This window comes from Carassius carassius, chromosome 45, assembly GCF_963082965.1.
Source record: "Carassius carassius chromosome 45, fCarCar2.1, whole genome shotgun sequence".
NCBI classification, from domain to species: domain Eukaryota; kingdom Metazoa; phylum Chordata; class Actinopteri; order Cypriniformes; family Cyprinidae; genus Carassius; species Carassius carassius.
The window spans coordinates 1,649,872-1,662,157 of record NC_081799.1 but is presented as its reverse complement, the minus strand read 5'-3'; the positions used below and the strand labels follow the sequence as shown (position 1 = coordinate 1,662,157).

Genomic DNA, 12,286 nt, shown 5'->3' with positions numbered 1-12,286 from the left:
AGGGATGTAAAAGAAGATAAGAGGGTGTGGTGGGATAATGTAAAATATGAAATAAAAAAGTATTCATTGAGGTATAGTAGATTGACACAAAAGATTAAAAGGGGAGAAGAAGTAGCAGTTAGGAATATTTTGAAAGAGGAATTACAAAAAGAAAATGGAGATATAGAAAGGATTATAATTTACGAGGATAAATGAAAAGAAATAGAAGAAAAATGTAGAGGAGCTATGATAAGAAGTAGGTTAAAGCATGTGATGGAAGCAGAAAGGTGTACAAAATTATTGTTTAATTTAGAGGAAAGTAGACAAAAGGCTGATATAATAAAGGAAGTATTAAAAATGTAAAAAGCGAAGGTATAAAAGAGGAAAAGCAGTTTTTATTAAAGAGGGTAAAAAAAGTAGTTAAAGAGGATAAAGAAATGTGCGATAAGGATTTTTTAGAGGAAGAAAAAGAGACAGCAATAGTACAGTTAAATTACTCTTTAAACTTACATAATTTAATTATGGACAGTGGTTCCACACAACCAAATTTTGTTTTGATAACATTAATGGAATTTTTTGAATCTATGCAAACTCCTTGTGTTGTGACAACACAACTGACTATTCACTTTGCTTTAACTTAAACCAGTTAAGTTAACCGAACATGTTTTGGTTTATTACAATCTAGCCAAATTTGTTTCACTCTATCAACATAAGGAGGTTTGTTTCAAATTACTCATTTAAATTATGGACAGTGGTTCCACACAATTAGTTTTAGTTACTTTAAATATTTTCTATTTAAAGTTACTCCCTTCAACAAAGCATTTTTTGTGTGATTTGTCTTGTAATGAGTCAAAAGACAAGATGTCACAAATGATCAAAGTGTATTTGTTAAACAAGCAATAAATAATTACACACAGTTAAATACAGTTGAAACCACATTACAAAATTACACAAAATAGCAGAAATATCAAACTACTCATTTTCTAATTGGCATTCATGGGTAACCAATCAAACATTATTCCAGGAACAGGAACTGGCTCCAGAAATTACTTCTTCAGTATTCCAAATGTGTACCTGAGTTCAGGAGGGTTGCTCAAGTTCAGTCCATATATCAGTCCCAGCAACATGGTTTTGCAGACTGTAAACTGCTAGGTCCTGAAGAACTTTATCCTTTAAAACTCCAACTTCTGCTGGACTGTCTTCAATGACTGCAGCTTCAAATAGATTCCCACGAGTCTTCTGGATCACCTCCTGATTGCTGGCAACGTCTGTATCCTAGAAGTATTTAAAAGGATGGAGAACTCAAATTCTTGTGTATTAACTTTAACAAATAATTTATTAACCTTGAAAAAAAAACCTCACCATATACTCCATACTTCTAGGGTCTTCATTTGGATACTTCAATTTCATTAGTCTGAAGATGAAAACAACAAAATTTAGCCTTTGTTTTTTTTTTTTTAAAATTACATGAAAAAAAGTCAGTCATTCATCTTCTTATGGGAAATACAGGCAAGCAGTCAAGATGGGATTCTAACAAACATTACAGTGGAAAATGGTAAACATCTGGACCCTGTACGGTAAGCAACAGAACTGGAATGTTCCCAGACCCAGAAACATAGTAAGGACATCAGTAAAACAGTCCATGTGACATCAGTGGTTCAACCATAATTTTACAAAGCTACAAGAATACTTTTTTGTGCAAACAAAACCAAAACAGCAACTTTATTCAACAATTATTCTCCAAATTGCATCTTCCACCATTATCAACAGCACGTTAATAATGCATGCGCATGGTGCTGCTGACCTAGAACACGCATACACTGAGCCTTGATTACATGCAGAGGAAAGCAATTTTCATGCCTCTTGTTACTCTCCATAATGGCGGCATATGTGATTTGGAGAAGAATTGTTGAATAAAGTCGCTATGTTTTGTTCTTTGCACAAAAACTTATTCTTGTAGCTTTGTAAAAGTGTGGTTGAAGCATTGATGTCACATGAACTGTTTTACTGATGTTCTTACTATGACTCTGGGAACATTTCAGTTGCATTGCAGCCTTTATGGAGGTTCAGAAATCTCTCGCATTTTCATAAAAATATTAGGAATGCACCGGTTGACCGGCCATAAATTGGAACCGGATGGTTTTTGCTTAAAATACGCGATTGGTAATCGGCCGGTCTTTGGTCTTTTTTTCTGCCGATTTTTCTGAAAGTGCGCCCGCATGCTCAGACTACATTGTAATCATTCGCTATCATGTCATTTGTGTGGAAGTTATTTTGAAATCTGTGCGCAGGACACGGGCAACCGTTCAGCACTGGAAGTGCAGAGCTACATGTCTGAGGCACTGATAACAGGAAGCGCAAAAGAACAAAATAAGAGCCCCTTTCCTGCGCTCACTGAAGCTGCGCGAGCATACTGTACCTGCACAAGTGGCAGTGAAGGGATGTTCAGATCAAGTTCTCGCGTGTTGGATGAGAAACAAAACAGACTAAACTGCGACAAAACTAAAATACTTTTTTTTTTTGTGTGTGTGTGTAAAGTATGACTTGCAAACACATTTGAAAAGCCAGATGTAAACGTCAGTTCTGCATTAGGATGATTATTTTTATTTTACCTTAAAATTACATCAACTTAATTTGATGTAAAAATCACCTGCTGTAGCGCACTGAAAAAAAGTGTTTCATTCATCCAATTAAAAAAAAAATAGGGTAATGATTCACATCTATTTTTTTACTTGAGACAATAGTTATTTATTTTTCATTGGATCAAGTAAAAAAATGTAGAAGGAAATCATTACTCTAATTTTATTTAATTGGATGAATGAAACACTTTGCATCTTTGTTTTATTCTCACCAAAATTATTTGATTTTATTATTTGAAATTTATTTATATAGCATACTTTTATTAAGTCTCACTGGTAAAGACTTATTTTTTTAAACCAAATTTAAAAACTAAAACAAATACTAAATGCTGATTAAGAAACCTCTTAAGCCCCTTTCACACTGCATGTTGGACCCGGCAAATTGCAGGAACACTGCCGGGTCGCCTTCTGTGTGAAAGCAAACATGTCCCGGGGCTGATTCTGGGATTGAACCCGGTTTGGGGACCTAGTAACATTGCCGGGTTCAATCCCGGGATGAGCATTGTGTGAACAAGGGCCAGATCTAATGCCGTGTCGTAGTGATGACGCACGTTATCGTGCGACTCTTTTACCCGCTGTTTTGAAGGAAGATCAACGTTCACGAAGAAAAAGTGTGCAAACTGTATGAAGCAGAGATCAGTTAGTTCCTCACTTTCTGTGCTGACACCGAGATCGTTCGCTTGCTTCAGTGAAAGTATAACGTGCCTAATGTTTTCGACTCGTACATTACACATCACGCCCTGATGTCATGTGTTGTTATGGGACTTGTATTTGCTGGAATCGCATTGCGAAAAGGGGCTTTATTGAGCTTTTCCTCAATATTGGACTGCAGAACTATGCAGTTGTTGCCTTTAATTTCACATGGTTAAAATAAATATTTTCATTTAAGGCCAGTTCTATGTAGATTCAACCCAATTCAGAAACAAAAGCTAAATGCTGATGTCTGTACCATCTATGTTTGTATTGAATGTAGGCTAATTACTGTGCAGTTACTGCCATTAATTTCAGATGGTTGCCGTTATTGTTTTCAATAGCCAAAAAGCCAGTTTAGCCTATTAAATACCAAATAAACATCTTGTTTATGCATACTTTCTTTCTTTCTTGTTTGTTGCTTAAAGAGAAAATAAAAAAAATCGGAAATCGGTACCGGAATCGGCCAGTTTGCTTGTAAAAAATCAGTATCGGCCATGAAAAATCATGATCAGGGCATCCCTAAAATATATCATAATTTGTGCTCTGAAGATGAATGATGGTCTTACGGGTTTGAAACGACATGAGGGTGAGTAATTAATGACATGTTTATTTTTATTTTAATCAAGGTTCTTGGGAATTTTAAAACAAAAAAGTCTTACTAGAAGTTCCAGGCAGGTGAGTTAGAGCTAAACTCCACAGAACACTGGCTTTCCTAGAGCAAGTCTGGACAGCCCTGCCTTGCATCATAATGAATTGTTTTTGGAAGACAAATGCATTCATAATCTGTCAGTTTAAAGTAATACCACATATTTTGTATTTATTGTATTAATAAACCTAATCTTATTATATCTGTCTTTTTTGTCAATTTCCAGTGGCCAGTGAGAGAATAATGTTTTAAAACAAGGTTGTGTTGAGTGCAGTTGTTCTTACCTGTGTAGTGGGCACCAAGAAGGTTTCATTATTTGTCCAAGGACTCTTCTTCAGTATGCAAACATCTTTTGTATACAAAACAAGTTTTGTAGTGCGGATCCAGTTTGGCAAAGATTGTTGATTCTAATGGGCCTATGGTAATTCTGTATGTCTTACACATGAAGTGCAATTTGTTACAAAAACAAAAAAACAACAACAACAACAAAAAGTTTAACAGCAAAAACCAATTCAATTATCAATTTATTTGTGATACAGATAAGATGGTCATGATGAGAATAGGAACAGCAAAGCCTTTACCAGATTATTTTAGTTTTAAAGAAGAGACAGAAAATATTTAAATATTGGGAATTAGAATTGGGAAAGATGAAAAGAAAACTAGAGATTTAATATGGGACAAAATCTTAGAATGGAGAGAAGATTGACCTTCTGGAGACAAAGGATGTTGAAATTAAGAGGGAAAATTTTGATTATCAAATGCTCTGATGCTTTCAAAAATGTGGTATACATTAGAGGTTACTTCATTGCGGATGTGGGTTTATAAGAGATTGAAAAGGTGTATTTTCAATTTTATATGGGAGGGGAAACCAGCAAAGATTGCTTATGATACAATGATAGGACCAATTAAGGAGGGAGGCTTAGGTTTCTTAGATCCATATTTAAGAATGAAGTTAAAAAGTTAAAAAATTGAAAGACAGTTGGAATGGAATCAGTTTTTTACTTGGTATAAAAGGGAAAGGGAAAGAAATGTATATAGTAAATTTCATTTTATCTATAGCAAGATATGCAATATGGGGTAGTCATAATGTAATGAGAGAAGAAAGTTGCAATATTAATATGTGGTGTTTTTTTATTAGAAAGTTGGAGGGACATATACATACAATATATATTTGTTTTAGTATGAATAGACAAGTTGAGAAGTTTTATAAAATCCTCACAGGGAATGGTACAAGAATATTGGAATGTTTTTGAGAATATAAAATAAATTTGCCAAAAGAATTTCAGTTAGTTATTAAAGAGAGGTGTTCTCGGAAGCTAAGCATGTCTATGCCTGATTTCAGAAGCAAATCAGGTTTGGGCCTGGTTAAATAGCCCTCTCTTTGCAGCAGCCCTAGCTTACAGCCAAATCAACCTGTTGGTGTTCATCTTCAGTTCTCTCTTCACAGCAGTTCAGTCAGTGTACTGTTTAAGTAAATGAATTACTCTGGGATATTGGTTTGTTTTCAACTCAGAGGGAGTGTCAGCCACATTAAAAAAGTTAACAGCTTAAGTAATTTGTGGATTCATTTAAAACGATTCAGTTCGATTTGGTGAACTGGTTCAAAAAGATCCAGTTACATCAAATGATTCGTTCATGAACCGGATATCACAAACTGCTTTGTTTTGAACTCTCTCACAACAGACACGGAAGAGAAGACAATGCTGAATAAAGTCGTAGTTTTTGCTATTTTTGAAACAAAATGTATTTTCGATGCTTCAAAAAATTCTAACTGATCCTCTGATGTCACATGGACTACTTTGATGATGTTTTTCTTACCTTTCTGGACAGTAGACCGTACACACAGTTTCAATGGAGGGACTGAGAGCTCTCGGAATAAACCTAAAATATCTTAAACTGTGTTCTGAAGATAAACGGAGGTCTCACTGGTTTGGAACGACATGAGGGCGAGTTATTAATTACATTATTTTGATTATTGGGTGAACTAACCCTTTAAATAGCCATATCTTTGCAGCAGCCCTAGCTTACGGCCATACCAACCAGGGGGCGCAATTGAGCTAATCAGAAAGTGGAAGTATTGGTGCAGAGAGCACGTGGAGAGTAATGGTTTGTAGAAAGATTTAGACTTTTTGTTTTGTTTTGATATCTTTATTTAAAAAAGAAAAAAGAAGAAGATTTTTTTTTTGCTTTATTCCCCAAACAGCAAAAAGCTGTTGTGAAGAAGGGAAAAAGGTAACAGATTATGTAGAAATGATAGAAGTGGTAGGATCATTTTATAAGAAACTCTTCAAGAGAGAAAATGTAAAACAAGAATGTGTGGATGAAGTTTTAAATACTGTAAGTGCGAGTTTAACTGATGTAGAAAGAATTATGTGTGACAGTGATATACGTATTGAAGAAATAAAAGAAGCAATAAGACAAACAAAGCCGAATAAAAGTCCAGGATCAGATGGTTTAACGGATGAATTCTATAAGACATTCATAGATATTTTAGCACCTATACTGATTAAGTTATTCAGGAGTATGGAAGAAAGAAGGGAGATACCAGAATCAATGAGTTTGGGGGTAATTAATATTCTATATAAGAATAAAGGTAGTCTGCTTAATTTGGGAAATTATAGATAGACCTTAAGTATTTTAAACACTGATTATAACATTTTGACAAAGGTTTAGCCAATAGAATAAAAGGAGTAGTGGGCAGTATAATATCACCAAATCAAGCATACAGTATACCAGAAAGAGACATTACGGATACAATATGTACAATAAGGGATGTAGTGGATAGTATGGTTAAAGATGGGGAAGGAGGTTTGATTTTATGCATGGATCTAAATAAAGCCTTTGATAGGGTAGATCACTGTTTTATGGAACAATCAATGAGGAAATTTGGTTTTGGGGAGAGGATTCTGAGGTGGATAAATTTATTTTATTGTAATGCAAAAAGTTGTGTAAAAGTAAATGGTGTTTTAACAAATCCTTTTCCACTAGCAAGATCAGTGAGGCAGGGATGTCCGCTGTCTGCTATGCTGTATTCAATATCAGTTGAGCCGCTAGCGACACTGGTAAAGAGAGATGGGGAAATAAGAGGAATTCCAGTACCACATGGGCGATTGAGTTTAATTCACCAGTATGTTGATGACACAACATTCACTGTAAGAGATATGGAACGTATAAAAAGAATAATGAAACATGTTGAAACATATGGAAAAGCATCAGGAGCAAAAAATAATATTGAAAAATCTGAAATAATGAGTATAGGAGGGATAGATATGAGCGGGTGTGAAAATAATTTTAAAGTCACAAAAGAATACACAAGAATTTTAGGAGGGAATATAGGAGTTAATGCAAAAGAAGCAAGAGATTTTAAATAAAATAAAACAAGTACTACGTTTTTGGAAATTAAGAGAATTAACACTGAGGGGTAAAGTAATAGTTGTTAATTCCTTGCTGCTTACCAAATGTAATTACGTATTGGGTGCAGTTGACTTGCCAGTTTGGGTGGTAAATGACATGAAGGAGGTTCTTAATAATTTTTTATGGGGAGGGAAAGGGGTTAAAATATCAACAAATAAATTAATAGCACACTACACAGGAGGAGGTTTAAAGTTGATTGATTTAGAGGTTTAAAGAAAAACAATAAGAGTGAAAACAATGAAGAAGTATTTAAATGATAAAGTGCAATATGGATGGAAAGGTTTCATGGGAGACTTTTTGGATAAAAGTAGTGGATGTGGAGAAGAAGGGGTATTCATGTCTTTAAAGAAGCCAATGTTTGAAAATCAAGAAGTATTTAGTGCATGGGCAGAGTTTTTAATGGACATGAAATGTGATTGTGAAAATATAAATCAAATACAAAAGCAGCCAATTTTTCTTATTCCAAAGATCAGAATCAATGGGAAAATGTTTTATAATAGACTGTACATGAAAGCGGGAGTAAGACAATTGGACTTGTATGTGTGGATGACGAAGTAGGTTTAAGCATAAATTTCTAAAAGAAAAAGGAAAAATATCATGATAATTAAATGTATAAATGTAGGTATGTATGCAAATCATTGGTGATAGGATAGACATGTTCTTGAGTTTATGTAATTATTTGATGGCTATAACACTTCATTTTGAATGTAAATTGTATTTGATTTGATACTTTTGATAATAAAAAAAAAATAAAAAAAATGCCCAAACTCGGAATCTAAGCAGGTTTGTGCCTGTTTAAATAGCCCTCTCTTTGCAGCAGCCCTCGCTTTTGGCCAATCCAACCTGGCTATGCCTGATCTCGTCTTATCTCGTAGGCTAAGCAGGTTTGGGTCTGGTTAATACTTGGATGGGAGACCGCCTGGGAATACCAGGTGCTGTAAGCTTTTGGATTTTTTCACTAATTATCTAAAAATCGTACAAAAAAAGAGTCTATGTCCGATTTCAGAAGCAAACCAGGTTTGGGCCTGGTTGGTACTTCGAAGGGAAACCGCCTGGGAATCCCAGGTGCTGTAAGCTTTTGGATTTTTTTCAATAATTATCTCATAATCTTGCAAAAAAAAAAAAAGTCTATGTCCAAACTCAGAATCTAAACAGGTTTGTGCCTGGTTTAATAGCCCTCTCTTTTTTTAGCAGGCCTCGCTTACGGCCATACCAACCTGGCGGCGCTAGTGAGCTACACAGGAAGTGACTTGTCAGTTCGTAGTAGGTAGGTAAGAGTGGCTCACCTTGTATTTTTTGTTTTGTTTTTTTCTGAGTAAAGATTTTTTCTTTTGAATCTTATTGATTTTCATTTGTTATAGTTTTTACTCTTCCCAGCAGCAGTTTGCTGTCTGGGGAGTAATTTTTCTTTTGTTTGTAAAATGGATGGATTACATGGCACAGAAGTGGACATGGCAGGAGGAAGACAAGTGCTAACGGACAAAGAAATGGATAAAGGACAAAGAGATGGACAAGGAAGAATGGATTATAACAAGAGAGACAATCATTACAATCATCCCTCAACAGCTCATTTACAAACTGATTCAGCTGGGGCTCAACACTTCGCTGTGCAACTGGCTGTTGGACTTTCTGACTGGAAGACCTCAGGCAGTACGGGTCGGCAGCAACACATCCAGCACCATCACACTGAACACTGGGGCCCCCCAAGGATGTGTGCTGAGCCCCCTCCTCTTCACTCTGCTGACCCATGACTGCACACCTTCACACAATTCCAAACTTTATTAAGTTTGCAGATGACACGACTGTGGTGGGTCTCATTAGCAACAAAGATGAGACAAACTATAGGAGTGAGGTCAGCCGCCTGGCCAAGTGGTGCAGTGACAACAATCTCTCTCTGAATGTGGAGAAGACAAAGGAGATTTTTGTAGACTTGTAACGCTGTCTAGTCTCTGTTTCCCTGGGTGTCCACTAGTGGGCTCACTTCCCCTTAGGCACTTCACCGTAGGCACTAGAATTCCTCTAGTCTTGTCCTGTCATCACAGTAATTGCACTCCTGTTAATTTCACCAGGTGCAGTCACTTTATTGTCTTTTAGCCTCCCTATAAATACCAGTCTTTTCCTGTTGTTTGTATAGAGTCCTTACCCTACATGTATCCAGCCTTCTCGTTCCCCGAGATTCATCCCAGTCTGCTCGTCCTCCGAGTCCTCTCGTTTCCCGAGTTCCCTTTCCTGTTCCTTCCCTTTGTTTGTTTATTTTTGGACTTTCTTTTTGGTTTTGACCTTGGCTTGTTCGACCACGATTTGGATTATCCCAATAAAGACATCTGCTATTGGATCTCTCGCTCTCCCTGTGTCTCTCTGGGTACACGATCGTCACAGAAGGACTCCATCTCTGAGATCCAGCGGTATGTCTGTTCATATTTCCTCCCCAGTCACCGAGTGGGAGAGGAATGGTTTCGAGGGTACTCGCCTGGTCGTGTTTCGTGGGACCAGGGGAGGTCGCTCAGGAGTGAGTGGCCAGAGACTGTTCACGTCATGTCTGCTGAGCCAGCAACACAGTACAAGATGGCCACCAACCCAGCGCCACTGCACAAGATGGCCGCCAGCCCGGAGCCACTGCAGAGGATGGCAGCTACAGTGGGCTTTCCTGAGTTGGGTCAGGTTCCCGTTGACTCTCCAGAGTTGAGTCATAATCCTGTTGACCCTCCAGAGTTGAGTCAGGTTCCGGTTGACCCTCCAGAGTCGAGTCATGTTCCCGATGACCCTCCAGAGTTGAGTCAGGTTCCAGTTGATTATCCAGAGTCGAGTCAGGTTCCTGTTGACCATCCAGAGTCGAGTCACGTTCCAGTTGGTCCTCCAGAATCAAGCCAGATTCCTGTTGACCTTCCAGAGTCGAGTCAGGTGCCCGTTGACTTTCCAGAGTTGAGTCAGGTTCCGGTTGACCCTCCAAAGTCGAGTCAGGTGCTCGTGGGCCCTCCAGAGTCGAGTTAGGTGCTCATGGACCCTCCAGAGTCAGGGTTAGTCACCGTTGACCTTCCAGAGTCAGGGTTAGTCACCGTCGACCTTCCAGAGTCAGGGTTAGTCACCGTTGACCTTCCAGAGTCAGGGCTAGTTCCTGTTGACCTTCCAGAGTCGAGTCAGGTGCCCGTTGAATTTCCAGAGTTGAGTCATTTTCGGGTTGACCCTCCAAAGTCGAGTAAGATGCTCGTGGACCCTCCAGAGTCGAGTCAGGTGCTCGTGGACCCTCCAGAGTCAGGGTTAGTCACCGTCGACCTTCCAGAGTCAGGGCTAGTCACCATCGACTTTCCAGAGTCAGGGTCAGTCACTGTTTACCTTCCAGAGTCAGGGTTAGTTCCTGTTGACCCTCCAGAGTCGAGTCAGGTGCTTGTGGACCCTCCAGAGTTGAGTCAGGTGCTCGTGGACCCTCCAGAGTCAGGGTTAGTCACCGTTGACCTTCCAGAGTCAGGGTTAGTCACCTTTGACCTTCCAGAGTCAGGGCTAGTCACCGTTGACCTTCCAGAGTCAGGACTAGTCACCGTTGACCTTCCAGAGTCCAGGCTTGTCACAGTGGGCCTTCCAGAGTCCAGGCTAGTCACCATTGACCTTCCAGAGTCAAGTCAAGTCACTGGTGATCTTCAAGGACAGAGTCAAGTCACTGGTGATCTTCAAGGACAGAGTCAAGTCACTGGTGATCTTCAAGGACAGAGTCAAGTCACTGATGATCTTCAAGGACAGAGTCAAGTAACCGGTGATCTTCAAGGACAGAGTCAAATTACCGGTGATCTTCAAGGACCAAGTCCAGTCACCGGGGATCTTCATGAACAAAGGCAAGTCACCATTGATCTTCATGAACAAAGGCAAGTCACCATTGATCTTCATGAACAAATACAAGTCACCAATGATCTTCATGAACAAATGCAAGTCACCAGTAATCTTCATGAGCAGAGTCAAGTCAGCAGTGATCTTCTGGAACCCAGTAGAAACACCATGGGAGTACCAGAGTCTCGTCATTTCTCTGTTGAACTATCATAGCCTCTCCACGTCTCTGCTGAACTACCAGAGCCGTTCCACGTTTCTGCTGAACTACCAGAGCCTCTCCACATATCTGCTGATCTACCAGAGTCTCTGCTCGCCTCTGCTGAACTTCCAGAGCCTGGTCACGTCTCAGTCAAACTCTCTGAGCACCCGACTGATCCTGTTGTGGCCACTGAGGCTACCCTTAACTTAATAATAATAATAATAATAATAATAATAATAATAATACATTTAATTTGTAAGCGCTTTTCTAAGTACTCAAAGACACTTTACAGAAAATTGTAAAACAGATGTAGCAACATAGAAAAATTGTAAAGCAGATGTAACAAAATAGATAATAAAACACACGATTTAATTAAACATTAAAAGCAATTTTAAAAAGATGAGTTTTTGTCAAGATTTTGAATTTTGCCAGGTCAGTGCAGTCACGGATTTTTTGGGGTAGAGAGTTCCATAGGGTGGGGGCAGCGACAGAGAAGGCTCTATCCCCCCAGGTTCGGTGCTTGGTCCTGGGAGGTAGAGTCAGGAAGTTTGCATTGGAAGAGCGGAGGCAACGAGATGGGTTATGGCGGTGGAGCAGGTCAGTGAGGTAGGAAGGGGCCTGGTTATAGAGGGCTTTATAAGTGAGGAGAAGGATTTTGAATTGAATTCGTTGTGGCACCGGGAGCCAATGAAGGTTCTTAAGGACTGGGGTGATGTGGTCGCGGGCGCAGGTGTGGGTGAGTAGACGAGCAGCAGAGTTCTGAATGTATTGGAGTTTGTTTAAGCTTTTCAATGTTGTGCCATACAGGATGCTGTTACAGTAGTCGATTCTGGAGGTGATGAAGGCGTGGTTGAGGGTTTCAGCAGCGGAGAACGAGAGTGAAGGACGGAGTCGGGC

The 12,286-nt window shown here is 38.8% G+C and overlaps 1 long non-coding RNA gene and 1 pseudogene across 1 annotated transcript; one reads left to right on the top strand and one right to left on the bottom strand.

Moving 5' to 3' along the window:
* Positions 1-703: 703 nt before the first annotated feature.
* On the bottom strand, positions 704-4,038 carry LOC132127401 (uncharacterized). The gene is made up of 3 exons (XR_009427520.1): positions 3,971-4,038; positions 1,342-1,393; positions 704-1,254 (listed from the first exon to the last, which is right to left on the bottom strand). It is a non-coding gene; the product is annotated as an uncharacterized LOC132127401 (long non-coding RNA).
* Positions 4,039-8,196: 4,158 nt separating this feature from the next.
* Positions 8,197-8,315, top strand: LOC132128315 (5S ribosomal RNA; annotated as a pseudogene).
* Positions 8,316-12,286: the final 3,971 nt, after the last annotated feature.